The sequence below is a fragment of the Chamaea fasciata genome, unplaced genomic scaffold (assembly GCF_029207755.1).
Source record: "Chamaea fasciata isolate MVZ Bird 193981 ecotype frontalis unplaced genomic scaffold, bChaFas1.0.hap1 SCAF_5, whole genome shotgun sequence".
Lineage (NCBI taxonomy): Eukaryota > Metazoa > Chordata > Aves > Passeriformes > Sylviidae > Chamaea > Chamaea fasciata.
In genome coordinates this window covers 54,969,985-54,990,903 of record NW_027094090.1, presented here as the reverse complement: position 1 = coordinate 54,990,903, position 20,919 = coordinate 54,969,985, and the positions used below count along the sequence as shown (strand labels likewise).

The following is a 20,919-nucleotide window of genomic DNA, read 5'->3' as shown; positions in this document are numbered from 1 at the left end:
TGAGGGAGAAATCTGACCTGATACACAGAAGAACCTCAAATTTTTTTGAGTACTGCCTTCAGGCTGGACGTAGTTTAATTAAACACCTATCCACCACCTCTCACTTGTTTCCCACCCCCCTACATGTCACTCTGTGTCAGAAAGGGCCTTGCTGCTTTCCCAAGTCATTAAAATCCTGTTACTGCCCCGGCCTCAGGCATGACTGCAGTTGTAAGGATGGTGACAGTGCCCCAGTTGTGGTCAGGCTGGTCATGGTGCAGGGACAACCCTTGGCCTGTGATTTTCAGTTCCCATTGTATCCAGCTGGGATATCCTGACACTTGGAAGAGATTATTGTGATGTTCTGTCTCTTTGCATCACACAGCTCATCATCACTTCCAGCTGCTGCTCTTTACAGTCCTGCAGTGACTAGTTCTCTTACGACCACATCAAGCACAGATTTTTCACCCCAAACTCCTTCCTCCATCATCTCCCATTCCCTGCTAGGCCTCAGCAAGGTAACACCTTTTCCCTGCACTGCCTCCCTTCATCACACAGCTCACCAAGTCCCTCCTTCCCATTTTTCTCAGGCTTTCCCATGCTGTGTTTTATAGGCTAATATATCATGCTGCAGCTATAATATGCAGAGTAGCATTTCACTGCATAATTCCAGAACTGGATACATTCATCTCTTCCCCAGTCACAGCTCAGAAAGCTCCTCTGAACAGATGATTAGTGAGTCAAGAAGTTTATTAGAAGACAAACAACTCACCAAGGTAAAAGCCATAAACACAAAGCAAATTGCTCATGGCCATGGTTCCTTCTGGTGCCAAGAGGAATACGACCTTTAAAGCTGTGTTTCATGGCCTGGACCTGGCTCTCTGTGCTCTTCTCGAGTTGTCATTCTTGTAAGCTTCAATACAGAGCTGAGTTCAGATTTTCTACAATACCCCCGAAGACAGCGTGGATCCGCACCTCAACTTGCACAGGTCACGCTGTAATGTAATAATGTCATGTTCTGGTGGTCCTGGACAGAATGCTTCCCCAGGTTTTCCAAGGTATTCAGCCAGAAACAAGTGTGGAGAGTGTCTCCTCCCCACTATGTGTCAATACAAAATTTTGGTTTTTAACATGGTGCTTATACAATGGGTAGAGGGCCAACACAAGGCGTGCACTATCAGGAATACATCATTACCAACACCAAATATTCAAAGGTTTTAATCTAGAGTTCAAAACATTATGCAGTTGGCACTTCAAAAAAACCCTCAACATTTCAATACTAAACATTTAAAGTTGATGCTTTTCAGCTTTATCTAACCACAAGAACTAGACCCTGACTTTTGTATAATTGTTTGATGCCAGGACAAAGGGCTCTAGAGAAAACAATAAATATTTTGAGATATGTCAAAGTTTCAGTTTTTAACCTGCAATCTGTGTGTTCATAGAGTGTATTTAAGGCGTCTGCAGAGGGTAACTAAGAAAAGCAAACCTATTTTCTGCAGTATTAAATCACTATATAGGAACTGACACTTCCACTGGAAAAAGCAAGGTTTTAAGGTGCTGCAAATTGTAAAAGGTTGAAAAACATGTTTCTAGTGATTCTTACTGGAGTTTTCAATTATTCAAGTGTGCAAGGGCCCCAGTTCTACTGAAGTTAACTGGGATTTGTTCTAAATCCCATAGGTACTTCGGAAAGTTCAAACCAGAGTTTCTGGATGAATGGTTCCAACTGTGTACAATGTGCAGAGCTCTGATTTTTTTTCTTTTCCTTTTTTCTTTTTTTGTGTGTCCAGTGGAGGTGTAAATCCCTGTGTATAGAATTTAGGCCCATGTATAGCAAGGCAGCATTTTTTCATTATGTTCTGTAGTCCCTTTCCTGACAGTCCCTGAGCCTTGAAATTTCCACACAAGCTGCCTGAGCTTTTATAGTGACTTGCTCCTGTCCTTCAGCTAATATTTCTGGGAGGGATTTCAGGGATCTTTTTTGGCTTGGGAGTAGTTAGTTAAACTGTCAAGGAAATGATGAATGGAATCTGCACCCATGTGTTACCACAAAGATGCCTTGCAGACATTTCCTCAGATCTCAAGGCATCTGGTTGGGGCTGTCTTACGTCACCAAATACAATAGAAGAATAGTAATGATTAGCAGTTGTATAACAGCAGCACATTTCTCCAAGTTCTTTTTGCTTGGATGTTTATAAAGCTCTGCTGGAAGAGAAACAACAGTTCAAATAGGAAAACTAGGGAAAAGGGGAAGTTCCTTGCTTAAGCCACAGATCCATCTCAAGTCAGTGCCCAACACACAATTCGGACTCTGTGTTCAGATCAAAACTTCTCACTGAAGGCAGATTTTTTTTTTTTTAATGAGGAAAAAAAGATTTTAGTTTCAAAACCTGAAGATTTATTGACAGTAGCACTGAAAAAAACACTATCACTTCCTTTGAAAGCTGTCTTGGAATTCAGAAATTATGTGTGTTAACTCTTCTGTGTGTCTTTCTCACATTAGAAGTTGCTCAAACCAGAAAATGAGCAAGAGGAGCAATAAGGCTCATCCTTAAAAAAGAAAAAGAAAAAAAAGAACCTGAAACTGTGCAAAAGGAAAACAAGTGATTCCTGAATTCCAACGATTTCTTGGTGTTCCAGTTTTGCTTAAGACTAAGTCACTCCTTTCAGGGAAACATCCACAGGAAGGGCAAGGTTGTTTAAGCTCTGAGTCAGGGTCTGTCACTGTGTTCCTGGGCGAGCTGCCCAAATCCTGCCTCCCTGCTCCAGCTGCTCCTGGGCAGGGTAGGAGGAGGCTTTGTGTCCCTGTGGTGTGGGATGATGGAGCCTCGAGTAGATCTTGCATGAAAATGCCTTTGCTCTGGCCTCTGGAACAAGCCTTTCCTGCCCCATGGCATCCCAGCCCTCAGTTATCAGCGATGCCTCTTTGCGATTTAGCAGAAAAGCAGATCACTTTCGAGTTTCCCAGGCCCTCTCAGGGGTTAAAAATAGAAAATGTTTGGGGAAAAGGTTTGTGCTGATGGTGCCTGTTAGGAGCCAAAGATCTGGAAATGATTTGTGATCTCAAAACACGAGACATCAGGTACGGCGCTTAATGCTGAACTTTGAGGGTGTTATTCTAAAATCCTGGGACTGGCTTAGAATTGCAATAATTAACAAAATTATTTCAGCATAAAGTGTGGGGGTTTTTTCACTCCTTCCCTCTGCCCTGTCCCTGTAGCCCAGTTTGGCATTCGCAGGAGGGAAATCGTTGTACACATTTCCTGTCTATGAGAGAAACTCGTCCCGCACTGCGATGCCGTCCCTGCATCCCTGCCAGCCTCCACTCCCAGCCCTGAGCGAGGCACTGGCAGGAGCTTCCCTGCTTACACAATCCTGCTGACAGAGGCCAAGTCCAAGCCCAGACCTACTTCCAGGGCCTCTCACGCTGCCTTTGCTCTTTCCTCCCCACTCTCAGCCGTGGGTTTTCCATCTTGGTTTGCTGCAGCAACCTCTGCAATTCAGCTTTGATTCCCATTGAGATATTTCCTCCCCCCCCCCCCCCCCCCCCCCTTCTTTTCCTAGTGAACAGCTCTACTCTGTGTTTCTCAGTGACCTGCTGGGATAATCCCAGGGTGCTGAGTGAGGCTGAGGGATCAGACTTGCTCCAGTTCACAACTGTCACCTTGTCCCTTTGCTGACGCTGGTGCTTCCCGGAGCGTTGTTCCTCTGGTGCTTGTTACACTGAAGCATCTCTCTCCCCAGCCAAATTTTTAGCCTCAGTGGCTCATCCCCTCGGTGATGAAGTTTGAGTAGCCTTCAGGTCTGACTTCTGAAATTGCTACTCACGCATTTTTCTTGTTGATATCACATGGGCTGGGAACATCACCACGGTTCCTCCACCACAGGTGATGCGGGCACCTTTGTATCCCCACGGGGTCATTTTAGCTGCAAAATTCTATGCAGATATAACTCAGGAAAGGGTTATTTACACTGCAAACTTTCCCGCATGTCTCCTGGCAGGCCGGTTGCTTGATGGGGCACCCAGGCTTTTAGCACATTTTTGTGATTGTGAAAGCTCTTCCGAAGAGGAGCTTTTTATTTGCACATGGCTGGACAGCACTTGGCACATGCTAAGCAGCGTTAGCAGCCGCTCCTGTGATGTGTTGCAGCGTTGCTCGGTCAATAAGATTTGATCCGTTTCATTTTTTCCCCGCTGTAGGCTCCACTGCTGCGTCTCTCCACGCCACCTTCCCAAAAGGATTATTGCCACCGCGCTGCATCCCCGGTCCGGGAGGAACAGGCAGCTCTATTAACGCAGCTGTCTTGCCGTGCGCTCTTATCGGCTTGGCTCATCACAGCAAGACCTCTATAGCCTCCCTGGAATTTCTGGCAGATACTATCACTTCCTAGGTATAATACATTACCCTTTAATAAATTAGTATGTGCCTAACTTTAATGACCCAGGGAAAAGTAATCTTTAAATTGATGGTATCCTTTTAAAAGAATTTAACCAAAGATAAGTCTTATGTAAATTGCGCAGTGTGTTAGTTATATCCACCTTGAAATGACTGAACAGGCAGCCTCCAGCTTGTGGGAGAGTCACATTTTTTAAAGACACAGCATAGAGAACAGTTCCAACCTTTCCCTTTCATTGCTCCATACATCATCAGGGGTGTTGGGGTCCACATCCCCTCCCCGGGCTCTTTTGCTGCTGTGTAATTAAAAAAAAAATGTAATTCTGGAGTTTTGTACTGTAAATCCACTCACTGCTGCACAAACAGCACTGCCCATTTCAGGTCTATAAAACTGCCCTCAGTCCCAGCACGGGACTCATGAGCCCTGCTCCTGGCACAGTTTGGCCCTGACTGTGCAGGAAGCTCATTACAGATCCCATTCCATGCACCCACGTAAATTTGTCAACCAGTAACTGGCAGAACGGTGCTTCAGGAACAGAGCATTCACTCACTACGTCTGTTTAGCTCGCTGGAGCCTATGAAGGAGTTTAATTTTTCATACCCTTCATTAAAAGAGACCACAGGGAGGACAAATGAGCAAGCAGAGCCATAAATACATTACAGATGTGCGGAGTTTCCTTTGGGGGCTCGAGTCAGAACTGATTTGGCTGGAGCTGTGTGACACTCGCACTGTGCCCTGGCTGTTGCACAGAGGGATTTCTCCTGTGGCACAGAGGGAAGGGCACAAAGTGTGCAGGCCCAAGGCAGATACCAAGGGCACCCGAGTGTGCCCGTAGACTTTCCCAGTGCCAGAGGAAAGCAGGGATTTTCTCTCAACAGCTTTGAAAACTAAGGCTGGTCTGGGGGATTTCTGTGTCTGCACAAATTAGGAAGATGGAAACGCATAAATTCACTTGGCAGGAAGCACAGGGTTTTGCTGACACTCCAGGAGTTTTCTCACACGATATCGAGTGAAAACCATTTCCATCACATTCCCAGGTGATGGTCTGCATTGGCCTGCCATGTAACAAAGCAAATCACGTGTGCCTAGGCTCTGAAACTACTGCCAAGCCCCACAGAAAGTGTGGAGGAGGTGAAATTGGCCTCTCAGTTTCCTGAAGACCAATGTGATAATCACACAGAGCCCTCAGAAAAGAAGATCTATCTGTGTCACACGTTACAACCTATCAGTGTCTCAGTTCAGGCCACCCCTTCACATCCCTCATCCCCTTGGCTTTTCTCTATGTATTTACACCACAGGTCCCTGACCTCTCCTCTTCTTTGGGCCTGTGCCAGGCACAGATGTTTGTCCTGATGTACAATCCCCCCGTGGGCTGTACCTGGTCCAAGGGGCCATGGATCAGGGGAATGACCCACAGGACATCCACAGGGACAACAACCCTGCCCCAGAATATCCCCCTTGTGGCTGCAGTCTATCCGGGCAGGCATCTTCCATGGGGTGAACAGCACCAGCACTCTTTCGCCCACATGGAAAGTAAATACTGACCATGAGAAAACAACTTAAAAAGGATTACTTGCTCCGATTTGAGACATACCTTCCCTCAGTGAAAGTTCATAGTACCACACATTAAATTAGACTCTTCTGAGAACTCCATTTTTTTCATGGAAGAAATGCCAGGCAAGTCCTGAGGGCACTGGGTCTTGTGGCTATCTACAAATTGCTTGCATAAGATGGGGAGGCAATGTGTTTTAAAAAAAAAAAAAAAAAAAACAAAAAACCATCCCAGGTACTTCATGGTAGCACTTCTGAATCAAAGCATTGATTTTTCAAAGCATTCGGTTTGTAATTTTTTTCAAGGTTATTATTACTTTGAAGTTTATAAACACTTAATACTGGAAAAGAGAAAAATAGCCCTCATTTATCCCAGAATTATTTAGATCCTTGTTTTCATGATGAGAGTCTTTGGCACGGCTTATGGAAGATGAAATATTCACAAAGTGCAAGGCATAAAGAGGTGCATGACTTTGGCAAACTTTCCTCAGAAGGGATGGGAACATTGTTTTAGGAAGGGTGCCTTTGTAGGAAAGAAAAACAAAAAGAAATTACGATGAAAAAAGCAAGAGCAGCTTCACAGCAGGATTCAACTGGCAAAACACAAACAACATCGTCTTCTTAACCCTCTCACTACTAAGAAACAAAATTCTGTCTAAACCAAATTTTCCTTACAGTCACCCTATCCCTCTCTGTGTGCTCTAAATAACAATATTCTCTTATTATCCTCCTTCATTTCTCAGTCTACAAGAACTGTTCTTGCTCGCCCCAAATGCCTCTGACTTCATTGCCAGCCTCTAAAATATTCACTGGGCCATCTGGAACACCATTTCTCACCTGAATGTAGGCAAGAGCCTCTTTTGAATTGGGAGATCTGCACAGCATCTCGGAGATATGCCTGGATCAGCTGCATTATCTGAGTGCAAAGGGCTTATCATTACTTTACAAGTGCTGTTTGTAGAGCGCTGATAAACAGAATGATTATCTTATAGCAGCTTGGCTCTCCTTTTGTTCCTGTCTTTGGCTGAAAGGCTGGGTAATTAGCTGAGAAACCCTCTTCTGCTACAATACCTAAAAAGAGAGTCTTATTCAAGACTTGTTTTTCAGCTTCCCTTAGCATTTCAAAGCTCGCACCTCTGCCGTTTGCACATACAGGTCGTAGAAAACAAATTAAAACTGACCAGGAACAAAAGATCAGTCCATCTCTTTGTTTAGGCATGACACAAACCCAGCGACATGAAAAAGCAAACAAACAGCAGAAGTCAGGGCTAGGTCAGAAAAACAAAGAGATTAGAGGTTACTTGTTATTGCTTGAAAGAATAAAAATTGGCCTAAATCAATTTACTGTGTATTTTCAGCTCTCCTGCTTGCCTTTCCTTACGGAGCAGACCCTTGAAAGCAGCTCGGAGCTGTGATTTTACAGCAGGGAAGAAAAATACATCCAGTCAGTGTCAGAGGGCTGTGCCTGCATCATTTACACCTCCCGTGCCCACATTTACATTGAAAGTTTTAGCGAACAAATTAAATTATGTCTACGTGTTGGAATCTTCTACCGTGTCATGTTAACAGATCCCTTTTACAGCTGAATTCCTCAGAAAAACATCAACAATTTAACAATTTTGCTGGGTTTTGACCAACTATATTTGATGCTAATATTTTTTTCCTGCCATTTAGCATTACAGCCCTTACTCTGTTTTAACAACACTTTCATTCTCTTTTGAGGAATTGTGCTGGTGGGCTGCCTGACATAAAAGATATCATAATAAAAAAACGGTACATCAATAATCAGATTTCAAGGAAATTCACTTACATAGCAGACTACCAGGCAAATGCAGGTACTTAAAAAAACAAACAGAGCCATTCTCTCTAAAGCTATTACTTTCTCTCTTCCTCTGCTTCCTCTAATAAGAAATTAAAATCCATCATGTTCAGGACATTGGAATATTCATCATTCTGTTCACTGGAGGGTTGTGCTTCAGGAGTAGTGGGGGAAAAAATAATGAAACCAGTGCTCATTTTAACTTGGTATACAAAATTAAAGACCAGATGGTCATTGAGTACAAATCGTTATAGCTCTTTTTTTGAAGCAATGCTGAGAATGTGGCCTTGGACCCAAAATGAAAATTACCCTTCTCCAGGCATTATGGTTATAAGTATGGACATTTTCAGAGGTTTTGCAGTTGTATTTTCACATAAGAGCACGATATTTTCTCTTGGGCAAAAATAGATCATTGCAGACCAGAGCTCCCTCGTGGAGTTACAACCAGGAAAAGGTGCCACTCACTCGCCTTCAACCACGAGCAGACAGCCCCAGAAAGTTCCCTCCCAGCAGGACTCTGCTCCTGCTTCTTGCAGGAATGCCCTAGGGGATCTGCGTGCTCTGTAAAGTGACTTTTCCCCTCTCCTTCCTGCAAAGGGACCTTAGATTACCACCACCACGGTGGAATATGAGCAGCAACAATCCCCCTTCTGACATCGTTCTGCAGCTCACCAATCTTTCCCAAAGGGAACGGGCTGGGCCAGACTGGGCTTGGTACTCAGCAAAAGAGCTGCTCTAAGTAAACAACTGCCCTAAAATACTTCCCTAGTATAGAGAAAAGTACATCGTGTTGGGATTATTTCCTAGAAAAGGAAATTAGCCTGCCCTGATCTCAGGCTGGCCCTGAGCTTACATCACCAGTGTTCCAACTATCCAGGACTGGTTTGGGTCCCTACACCACGCTCCCGTTGTTTCCGTGGGTATATCCATACCCAAGGCTGGGGGAGAAGCTCTCCCTTGCGTCAGGATGCTGGAAAATTCAGCTCCCTTCTTCTCCCTGGAGACTGAGTGCTGGCTGTGCAGAAAACAGCTGGTGGGAAGGGATGCCAGCCTTTGCTCTCTGCTGGGCCAGCAAACATCAGCCGAGATGTGGGCTATGTGCAGCTACAGCCTGGTTGTGACCCCACTGCCATGACTGCTCAGATCCATCCACGCTCCCAGAGGACAAGGAATCAGGGTGTTGCACAACAAATCTGCGGGACTTGTGGCTTGGGGGAAGAACACGAGGCACGAACCAATACTGGGAATCCCACCTTGATTCAGCAGTGAACCCTTTGCTCCCAACAGATATTAGAAGCCAAGACACGTGCCTGTTAAAGTTTAATACAGAAAACCCTAATCCAGCAAGGATGTGCACAGATCTGTAAATGAATGCGTGGTTGTGGATGCAGCATCACGCAGGCTTACAAGATTTTTGAAGATTTTGGCCTTAAAAAAAAAGCTAGCATGTAAAAGGAAGAGAAGGGAGAAGGAAAGTGGCAGGAGGAAAATTTTAAACCAATAACAACCAGTTAATAATGTAAATATCTGAAACTTAGCTTTGCCAATTTCTTTGCTCTTTTTCAGTTTGAAGTAGACAATAAATGAAACCTCTTGAAAACAAAGGGCTCGAAGAGGGGCAACAACAGGTAAAGCCAGGAAAGAGCTTTTCACAGCTCTGATTTCCAATAACTTACTTGGTAAGGCATGGAACTAGCCAATTATCCTAAAACACTGATCCAATTTGTTTCTCTGTGGGGAAGCTTGGCTCACTCGGGTCATAAGGACCAGGAAATTAGTTCTTTGTTGAAAGAGAGTATCTTGCCCTCTCATGTTTCCCAACCTACCAAAAAAGCAAGGAGTGAGACTGAGAAAAAGACTTTACAGGACAACAGGGAAACTGTTCCTGACAAAGAAATGAATCTGCTGAACTCAGGTGAAATAAAGACCCTGCAGAGCAAAGTGCCAATTTTTGCTGCAACACATTTGTAGGAGAGTGTGGGTTATACCCACACTCTGAGGGCCAGCCTGGCAGAATGTGGCTATAGTAATGAGCGAGAGGCTGATTGCAGGTGCCTTGAAAAATTAAAAGGGTTTTAATAGGGATGGAAAAAATACTAAACACAAAATTACAGTGCCGAGTACAGCACAGAGACAAACTCTTTGCTGCTACAGGACCTCGAGACGGGAGAAAGGAGAAGCGTGGAGTTTCTTTGTTCTCTCTCTTTTGTACTTAATTGCTTAGGTGGGTTTTTTAGCCCTTGGCCTAATGAGTGTACCAAGAGTATTTGAGTAACATTTTTAGGGTCCAATTTACACTTTTGAACTGGCTCCGAGCCAATTGCAAAGAGAAATCCACAGAACTTTCCAGCTAACTTCTTAACATGTCAAAATGTAAAATGAAGCTCTTTCCTTATTTGGAAACACCTGCTAAAGGTGTAAGGATTGCATTCTTACAGGAGAGCCTAAAAGTTCTATTACAAAGTTTCTGGAGGTGCAGGGAAGTGCTTATTCCCAAGCTTTTCCAAAAGTCCCTGAGAAGTAAAAATGTCTCCTTTTCTTCCCATGCAAACTTCTTAAGATGGAAACCTCAGCAGCAATACTTTATTCTGTGGTGGGTTTTTTTTTTTTTTTCTTCTCCATTTTAATGTGTGTTTTGAAAGCCCTCTAGGCATCTATTTGCATTTTCCAAAAGCTTTGGAGATCTGGCCCTAACTTATGAAAATGGGGCTTAAGCTTGGGAACTACTGAGGTGTTTTTGAAAATTTGCACTCTTTGTATTTTAAAACATATTAGCCATGATTTTGCTGCTTCAGGGGACAGGTAATTCCTATCATTTTCAATAGAGATGAAGTACTGTGCAGCAGGAAAAAAATCGAGGGTCTCGAATTTCTTGACAAGGTCAAAATATGGAAGGGGTTTGGTGTTCCTTTTTATGTGCATGATAAAAATCTGTGCATAATAGAAAAGCAGGCATGTCTTTTGGCACACCTGCTGGCTTTACAGAAGAATAACAACAAAACTGATTTATAAACTGAAAGTGAATATAGTTATAAATCTATTTAAATATATTTCTGATGAGCCACATCTTACACTGGAAATGATAATTGTCCTAAATCAAAGGAACAGTATCATGCCAGACCCTTTAAATGTTCCTGGTTTTTGAACTCCATGGAAGGATATTCTACTACCCTAAAGTTTTGTATCACAGCTGGAGAGAGAGAGAGAGAATTTTGCTATGTTTTACACACACAAAAAAACCCCAACAACAAACCACCAAAAACAAACAAACTAACAAAAAACAACAACAAAAAAACCCAACCAAAACACCCAACCCAAAGAAAGATTGGAATTACAAAGGTTTTACAACTTTCCTGTGCATTAAAAAATAATATTCCTGTCTAAATGTCCTTGATCAGAGAAGGGCACAGATTTCTAGTCACCCAGCAAATTAACTCCTGCATTAAATATTGCACCCATTTCAAGGGCACATTTCCAAGTTCCTAAATTAAAATCTTCTCCTTGTCATTCCCTCCTAGGTAAGTCACCTACTTTTGTCCCCATCATTGGATTTCTTTTAAGGTGTGAGGTTTTTTGCTGCAGAGCAAACTCTTCAACAGGAGACTCATTTTAGATAGTTTGATCTTAAGATGGTTTCTCAGTCCTTGCTTGGTGCAATGGTTCTGTCACCATCTAGGTCTTCCAGGCAAGAGAGATGCAAGTCCCCATAGAGATATTAATTTGTTTTAGCTGATATCTGGTCACTTTCTCAGAGTCACAGGACATCTTTTTCTCTCTTCTGAATTGCTTGAGATTTATAGTGGTATTTCTTTCCAGGACTTGGCAAAAGGGTGATGTGAAGTACTTGCATAATACTTAACAGGCTGAGCATTTTTGTTGTCATTATGTTCAAATTAAATGTCTGATGACTGATACTGGTAATTTCTCCTCCCCTATCATACAACATTTAGATTTCCTCTTATTTGCATTTTGGTTTCAGAATTGTCAAGGTTCACATCTTTCTTCCTTTTCTTTGTAACCATGGCAACTACAAACTTACTTTTTTCTCTAATGAAAGCCTAGACTCTTGTGCAGTGATCTACAGAAGACAAAACTTGAAGAAAAATACTTTAAAAATTATGGTTTACTATCCACCATGCCAGATAACTATTGATTTAAACAGGCCTTTAAAAACTGGTTTAAAGGTGTTCATCCCAGTCTTCGAATCTTACGGCCAATGCACAAGGGTGTGGTCTGCTAGTAATGTTTCACCCCTCTGTAACATTCCCCCACTTCAGACTTCAATATGTTCCTCTAACTTGAGTGAACTGCTCTGTTTCTGAAGGAAGAAGATGACTTCCTATTACTCAAGAAAAATCAGAGGCAAAGACCCTTTTGTTGATGAACAGACAGAACCAGGCTCACCTGATTCCCATTTCTGTGCAATAAACAGAAGAATCACACTCATGAATATTGAGTATCTTGCCTGCCAGAACTGTAACTATCCCTGAATATATTCATACAGTGCTTAGGCTGGACCCAGGAACTGGGAGAGTTATTGCTGATACTGACAACAAAAATAAATTTGCTCTGGTTGCTTATTCAAAGCTAATTCTCTAGTTAGTGTGAGTTAACATTCATGGCCAGGTCAGAAAGAAGGGGGAAGAATTTGGTTTGGGATTCTTTTTTGAGCCCATTTGGATTTCTTCCACAGAGCCAAGTCTTGAAATCTGCAGTCTCTGTGAGTATCCAGAATCTGCTGTGTGAAACAGAAATAGAACCCGTTTCCCATCTTAGAATCTCTGTCTTTTGAATTTCAACCATTTGAAGACTGAGATTGCATTTTCTGTGTATCAAACACAGCACATCACTCACACTCAATGCACAGCAAGACCTAGAAAACACAGAGGAGAAAGAACCAGGAATTATTGCTCCTCAGGCTCCAAGAAATAAATATTAACTGAAAAGAAAAACAAAACTAAGAAGAAAGAGTTTGAGAATGCACTTACATTTTAATCTGATGTTTGTTTGCTTCCCCTGAAAATCAGACAGCAACCCTATTTTAAAAGAAACCAGCCTCTTGAAATGTTCATTTCACAGTTAATCAAATACACCACTGGACATAAATTAACCCCAATCCAAATTAGCTTGTTTTTCTGCTTGCTGGCTATCAGTTCAGATTTATTTGCTATGGACAAAATTCAGCAAAGTACTTAAGCACATGCCTAGCTTTGATCATGCAAACAGTCCCACTGAAACTATTCACATGCTTGGATATATGTACACAGTTAAATAATTTGCTGGATCCAGCCCTACTTTTCCTCAAGAAAGCATTTGCAGAGACAGAGTTTGGTCTGTTCCAACCACGAAGAGCTTCCTGCAAACCCATGACAGTGAAAAGCAGCGTTGATCACTTGTCACTGGTCACACAGAGCTGTTTCTGTTCTCAATGAGCCGGATTTTATATCTGGATTACATTTGAAGAGCCCACCGAGACACACTGCATTTCTCAAGGTGAAATGACGGTGGCAAGGGCAGCAGTAGCCGCTGATAGATCAAGCAGAGGAGGAAATTAAGGAACCTCAGAAACATTCTCTTTCTGGTTTCGGTCAAAAAAGGCATAATTCTTGGAAAATCTACATACCCAAAAGGCATGTGGGCCTATTTTCTCCTTTCTGTGCTCATTAAGAACGTATGTGTAAAGCTCTGCATGTGTGTGACTGTGTGGTGCAAGGAATTCCCTGTGCAACTAGAATCCAAACAGTGTCTTACTCCTTTCCTGGGATACTTAAATTACCCTTTTGGCAAAACCAAAGTAGGATCTTTATGGGAAAACTGCTTTGCTACAGATTTGAAAACTTCTCTGGCTAGATCCTCCTTACCCTCCTCCAGGGAAGTGTGGAAAAAGGATTGAGTGAAGGTGAATGTGACACAAAGTATTTGGGATTACATTAAAAGTAACAAAGTTTAGAAGTGATTGGGGTGGGCACTAGGAGTGAAGAACTGCCACAGCAGAGTCACCCTGCAACAGCACAAAGTCCTGCCCTTGGCTGGTACAATTTAGCATCACTCCATAACTTGCTCCTAACCAATTTTCTGGGAAACAAGGAATCTCGTTCTTTTACAAAAGAGCAGCTGGACTGCTATGTTACATAAGGGAGGTATTTGTACAATTTTAGCCCCATTTCATGGCCAGATTTCAGCCTAATTCCCCCCTTTTTGCTAAATGACCACTGACATCTTCCCTGTGCTAGCCTTGGTCAAATCCTTGGTCAAATTTATGCAATTGAAGCAACACTGAAATCCCATTTTCTCTTTTTGCCACCACTTCACCTTCCAAAAGAGTCACATTTTTGATGTAAAAGATCACTCTTGAAAATGTATTTGATGCCCTTTCTGGACGTCCTGTCATATCAAGCTGTGCAAAAATTGCTCTGAAAAATTCACAACAGCTATTTTGAAGCAGCAGAAATGTGTTCCCTTCGGTGATTTCATAACCAAATTGCAGAAGGGAAATAGGAAGAAAGAAGACATTAGAATATTAAAAATGCCAGTGCTCAGCCAGCAGGTCAAACGCCACAACAACACTGAGCATAAACATTTTATGCCTTGTTGTGCATGTGCTGAACATTCAGAAATCTCTTAATCGTGGCCATTAATTTCCCTGCTATAAAGGGGTGTTTTTCATTCACTCAACTTTCTCACAGGAAATTAGACAGAAACTGTATAAAAATTATTTTTTGGGCTTGAGAAACTAATTGGTGAGTGAACTTTGAACAGAAAACACGACGTTTGATGTTGTGCCCCCCGGTTCTGCTGAACACCTGGAGTGGGCAAACAGCACAAACTCAATGACTTATCAAGTACTTGTTTTCAGTAAACCATTAACTCCTTCAAAAAGCCTTTTCTCCTCCTAACAATAATTTCCTAGGTCATATAGCTTCAATAGCTTCCCAGATCATTCACTCTGTAAGAGTCCCTGGGAAGTCTGAATTTTGGCAAAATTTCTTCCTTTAGTTTTACGGCTCCTGTTGTGTTTACAGGCTTCATGAAAAACAAAAGGAAGCAGTGGTATATTCTGAGAACAGCAGCCTTTGGGATCTTGACAGGTATATTTGGTTTAATATTTTGCAGCAAAGAATCTGCCTAGAAAATGCATCAAGCTTTTAGGATGTTGTCTGACATTTTTGAAAGTCATAGTAAAAAATGCCTAACGCAAACAAATCTCATCCAGTAGAGTGCAGAACTGGTCATCAGCACCATTCCTTTTCCTTTTATCCCTCAAGTGTTTTTTTTTTAAAGCTTCTTAAACTGAAGGTGAGTGTGCGTGTAACTGACCACAGAAAGCACATGGTCCCCAACAGAATAATTTCATTTTTACAACCACACCTTCGCTTCATATTGTGCTTAAGGCTCTTCTCACAGACTGCTGAGCACCTCTTCCTGTAAAAGAGGATAAAAAAACCTAGACAAAGAAATAAAAGTGGCAGCCTTCTGAAGACTTTTTCAGCAGGAACTTTGGAGGTGTGTTTACAAAAAATCTGCTTAGCAAAATGAACCCACAAAGAAAGATGTGATCATAACCCAAGGTCCAGACCTACTAGGAATATTTGTACAAACATCCCCAACCCCAAATCTCACAAACATTTATTTGCTTGTATCTAAACTGAAGTTATGCATGTAATCTTGAAAATGTCCTCCGTGTAGCACCAGCACATCGTTTGTGTGGAAGCAAAACCCTGCTCTCCTCTGAAGGATCAGGAATGATTAAAAAAAAAATCTCTATAAAGCCACTTCAGGATGCTTAAAACCCGCAAGAGGAATAGTGGTAACACAAACAAGAAAAAAAGTTCTTTTGATGAGACTCTTCTTTAAGTGACCAGCGTGTCCTGGACATGGCACAGGCAGTTTTGGGAAGGCCACAAGCGCAGGGAAGAGCAGGGGCTGACTGCTGCTGCTCGGCTGCTGCAGCTGCTGCGAACCGAGCGCAGACCCTGCGCCAGCGTCTGCAGACAGCGAAAAATGCCCGTGCATCACAGCGCTGAACTGCATTTCCAAAGAGGTTTCGGATTTGTTTTAATGGTCATTTCCCCAAAACTGATTAAAACTTCACACTCGAAACTTTTTGCCCCGAACTGCCGCCTGCAGTCTTTGCTGCTCTGAGATTTATAACTTTTTTTTTTTTTTTTTTTTCCCGGGGATTTTTCCATCATCAAAATCCAAATCAGCAACAACACAGAACACTGCCCGCCGGCTTTCCGCATCCCGGCTCAAACAAGCACCAAAGGCATTCTTGTTCCTTCCAGAAACAACAGTGAGGGGGAAAGAAAAAAAAAAAAAAATCTCGTGGAGAGCAACAGAGTAACCTGAGTTCTCCGGCGCTGCCGGGGCTCGCCCTGCGCTTTGGGAGCGGGGCGTGGAGGAGGGCGGGCGGGCGGCCCGAGCTGCCGCCGGTGCGGGGCACGGCTCCGAGGGGCTCGGCTGAGGCGAGGCTGCAGCGCCGCCGCCTCCCGAGGCCGCCGGGGCGGCGGGGGCGGCTGCGGCTTTAAGAGCTCCCACAATGCCGTGCTGGCGCCCCAGTTCCGTTACATGTCTCCCCCGGTGAAGGGGAGCGAGGGAGCGGCAGGAAGGAGGCGGAGGACGCCCGCCCACCCCCGCGGCGCGGCGGGGCCGGGGGAGGAGCGGGGCAGCAGCGGGGCAGGGCCGCGCCGAGCCCCGGGCGCTGCTCCGGCCGCGCCGCCCCCCGCGGGCAGCGAGGCGGGGCTGGCGGCCGCTGGCGCTGCCCGGGAGCCGCCGCGGGACGGGAGCCCGCAGCCGCTGCCGGCACGGCCAGCGAGGGGACGGGCGGTAAGTCCTGTTCCCCTGCCCCGCCGCCCTGCCCCGCTCGCTCCCTCCGTCCCTCGCTCCCTCTCCCGGCTCCGCGTCCCCTCTCCGGCAGCTCCCGGCTCGTCCCCGCTGGGGGGGTTTGTGACCCTGCCCTGCCTCCTCCTCGCTCGCCAACTTTCCCGTCCCTCTCGCCCGTTTCCCACCTCCCCTCGGATTTTCAAGGGGGTTTTTTTTGGTTTCTTTTCCTGTTTTGGGGGTGGTTTTTTACGTTTTCGGCTCTACCGTTCCCCCTCTCGCCTCTTCTCGGCTCTCTCGCGCTCGCCTCTGTCCTTTCGCTTCTTCCTTCGCTACTTCCCCGGCTTCCTCCGGCTTTTCCTCTCTCCTGGCATTCTGTTTTTCTCCGTTGGGCATCGCGTGGAAAAGTAAGGGATATTTCTCGATGTCCTTGAGGAAGGGAATTCAAAACCTACTTTTCTTGTACTGAGAAATCTTTGTAGTAGTTTTCTTTCCCCTTCTCTTCCTGTCACCGGAAAGAAAATTAAACCTATTTTTCTCCTTTTCATTTTTTTCCCCCCTTTTGCTACGTGGACTGTTTGTTCTGGTCTTTTTTTCTTCTCTCCCTTCTCCGGGCAATGCCGGTTTGTTTCACGATTAATCTCTTTTATTCCTGCCCCAAGCCCTCCCTCTCTCTTCTTCTTCCTCAGTAAGAGGAAAGATTAGAAGAAAATGTGTTTTGCCAGCAAGGAATGCATGAGACTTTTTGGTTTGTTTTAATTTTTTGTTCTCGTGGGGTACTGTTGATGAGAAAAGCTTAAGCAAATACAGTGCGGTAGGACAATACAGAGGCGTGAACTTTAAAGGGTAAGGAGATGGATTCTGCTGCTTGCTTTCTCTGAGGTGTTGTTGGGGAGGTCTGCTCCAGGGTCCCGTTTGGGCTTGTGCTAGTCCGGTGTGTGCCAGCCTGTTTTCTGTCCAGCAGAACGGTGATTTAAACGCAGTCCTAAACTGCATTTCGGTGTTGCTCGTGCGTTTCGTCAGTGTGGAAAATCAGGAGGCAGGGGAAGGTTACAGATTTCGGTGACCCCTGTGGAATTACACCTGTCACGCCTCCCATCCCCGAGCTGCAGGTGTGTCGGAGGTCGACACATTTAACAAAATCGCTGGAAACTGCTCGCTTCCTTGCCAAAAAGTGCTGTCGGGAGTTTAGGAAGTCAGGCTCGGACCTGTGAGTTTCTGCCTCACCTCTAGTCAGTATCACACATTGGAATTGTTTGCCGGGCTGTGGAGAGCGAGTAAATCAATTCCCTAATGATTTGTGCGAAGACACCTGTTTAAGGGCTTTCAGGCTCCCAGCTAATTGTGTTTGGGAGCGGTGCGATTGTGTTAAGTGCTGTGAAAGTAAAGGGCTCTGTCTTTTTCGGTGGAGAATATGTAGCTTGTGAATGAACTGTCAACTCCTTTGATTGGAGGTGGTTCTTTCTATTGCATTGCCTCTTTTGATAAATACCGTGCCAAAAGTCCAAAACACCGTGTGGCTGAACCGCAAATAAAATCAGTCTTGTTTTTTTCTGCTTTCTTGAAAGAAGAGAGAAAATTTAATTTCGGATTAACTTTTTGTTTGATGATATCTCATTGGAAAGTAGGCTAGACATGAAATTGGAAATACTTCTCTGAGTCTTAGAGCGGAAAAATTTCTTGATACGGTATGAGTTGGTGAGGGAACTGAAATGACTGCTTGGGATTCATTGTGTTTAGTTGTGTGCCCTTTAGGACAACTGAGAGATAAAGTAGTTCACTTCTTACAGTTAAGTAATCTCTCCGTCCTTTCCACCTTCACGAGCCCAACGGAACTTGATCCGTTGTTTGAATTAATCCTGTTTTAAATCATTTCTGGAGATGAAAAAGTTTGGGATAGTGGGAAATAGGAGGAGAAAAATACCAAGCCGTATTTAGCAAGAAGTTAAAGTCTTTCTAAACTACCTCGAACCGTTACTGGAAACACCAGCAACAATTCTGAAGAGCCGAATTAAGTTGATTAATATAACGTCTTAAAATCTGTTTGGGGGAAGCTCTGAAAAGGAATGAAGGAGGTTGAATTGCTGAAAGCACGGAGCTGAGGACTGAGGATGGTGGGTCCTGTTCCCGCTTCTGCCATCGTAGGGCAGTGTGACCTCCTGCCTAAGCTGCCTTTCTGCCTGTACCTCCTGGGATACTGAGATTTCCCCGATTCTCTTAAGTGCTTTTTCACATGATTTGTAAGAATAATTGCATGTGAATGTTCAATTGTGGTTTTGATTGCTGATCAGGTGGTAGTTTGGCTCGTGCTAGACTCATTCTTGGAAAGTTGTAGGGATCTCGAGCATCACCGTTTGTTTTGAGTGACACGGGATTTTTATATTGCTGCAGAGGTTTTGAGACTGGTGTTATTTTTATCTCCTGAATACCTCTGACAGTTTCGGTGTGTGCTTTTTCTATGGTCCCTTAAGTCTGCCTCAAGTTGAATGTGAAGAACAGCATTGACCTCTCCAGAAAGAAACTGTTAAATTGAATTACGGGGTGAAAAACTGTCCTGTGGGGACTGGGCTGAGGACCCCCCTCAGCGTGATGCTTGCTGTTCCTGGTAATTTTGTTTTGTGAGGTCTTTAATTATGAACTTAGCTTAGTCCACCAGTGTGTTTGCTTTCTAATTTTAGGTTTTTTGCTTGGTTTTTTAAGTCTTTAAGACTTCTATATTGACATTAAATGTTTTGGGGTTTTCTGGAGGTTTTTTTGGAAGCCTGGTTTTTCCTGTAATTTTTTTTTTCATGGTGGGGTTGGGACTTTACAATGTGATGAGATTTATTATAATCTCAGTGCCTGCCTTCCTGTAACTTTTGAGACTGCGATACTTTGTTAGATGTAAGGCTCTAACCTGTTGCTTGCCTTTCCTCAGTGAAAATGAGACTCGGCTCTGTAGAAAGTTCTTATTAGGCAAGTATAGATGTGTTTGTGTGTGTGTATGTGTTGTGTGTGTATAACTTGCTGTCCTCCTGCATATGCACACAGCCAGCTCCATGCTTCTGAATCTGGACAGTGAATCTAGTTTCAAATTCAGTTTCATAAATAACTCGGTCTTCCTACCCTTCCTATTCCCCTTCAAAGCATGTGGTGATCTCACGCCTTTGACAGGAGTGGTTTTCCTGGCTAATAAGAGGATGCTCATGTTGTTTTCTCCCTTGGCTGTTCTGAGGGCTGTGTGTTATCTCTCTCTGTGCTGATAAAGTGTGGGGAGGGGGGTGACTGGTCTGTGTGTGCTGAGCGGTGCCATCCTGCTCCATCTCCCTCCAGTCAGTCACCTGTGAAGTTGAGATCACAGAGCTTGTCCTGCTTGGGAGAGGAAGGTGGGTTGGAGCTGTAGGTACAGGGGTTTGTCGTGTCTGCCAGGGGAACTGCAGGCCCCTCTGGGTTGTTACTTCACTTGGATCTCTGCAAGCATCAGGTCGTCTTTGTGATGACATAAATAAAGAGAGTATCAATGTATCCAAGAGGACTCCAGGAGTCCGGCACTGTGAGCTTTCAGCTGGCAGGCGCTTGAGAAATCCGCTTAATTCACCTTTCTGCTTTTGAGTCACTCCTTAAGGAGGGAGGAATCTGTTTACTTTCTTGTTGTGCTTGGAAAATGGGCTCACCCACAACAAAAGACCCTGTAATGCTTGCAGTAGTGCAGGATTATTGCACAAAAGCATCTCACTGTGCAGCGCTGTGGCTGTGCCCGGTGTTGTATGATAACACATGTTTCTCAGCTGTTGTTGATTCCTCAGTGGCACAGACTTCAAAGGAATGCGCTGAAAGAGAGCTGCAGCCAGGGAAAAACGGGGTTTGTTCCAGTGGCCTGTACCATCCATCTGTTTACATACTTCGCTGAACTGTTCCAGGGTGTTCAGGCATCCAGTTAGGACTGGCAAGCAATTGCAGCTAGGAGTAGAGCCTGCTGCAAAGAGACCACCTAGGGGAGGCTTAAGTGCTGCCTCCCTTCTGTGGGTCAGAGCCGCCCTGCCCTCCCTCCCAGCCAGCCAGGAGAGATAAGGCTCCTCATTTGGGGTATCTTTCAACGTGACATTGTCTAATTCCTAATGCTGTTGAGGATTTATTTATTTTTACTCTCCATGCTATCTTTAGCACAAGAAGAGAAGAATGATAATGAGGACAGACGGTCATCTCTGTGGTCTCCTCTGTGTGGGTAGCAAGCTAGGTCTGTGCTTTAAATGAGTAAATATTTATAGCTAGATAATTCTTTTTTTGTTGTTCCCAAAACGTGTGGTATAGCTCATAAAGAGTGATCTCTTGGTCCCTTGTGTCTCCAAAGGTAGTGATATATATTACTG

General features: G+C 44.2%; 1 protein-coding gene across 2 annotated transcripts in view; it reads left to right on the top strand.

Annotated features, from left to right (window-relative positions):
* Positions 1-16,458: 16,458 nt before the first annotated feature.
* The window catches only part of RASSF8 (Ras association domain family member 8), a 74,780-nt gene continuing 70,319 nt past the window's right edge, over positions 16,459-20,919 (top strand). For both annotated transcript variants that reach the window (XM_066183755.1, XM_066183756.1), the window contains exon 1: positions 16,459-16,576. The gene's annotated coding sequence lies outside the window, so the exon portion shown is untranslated. The remainder of the gene's footprint in view (positions 16,577-20,919) is intronic.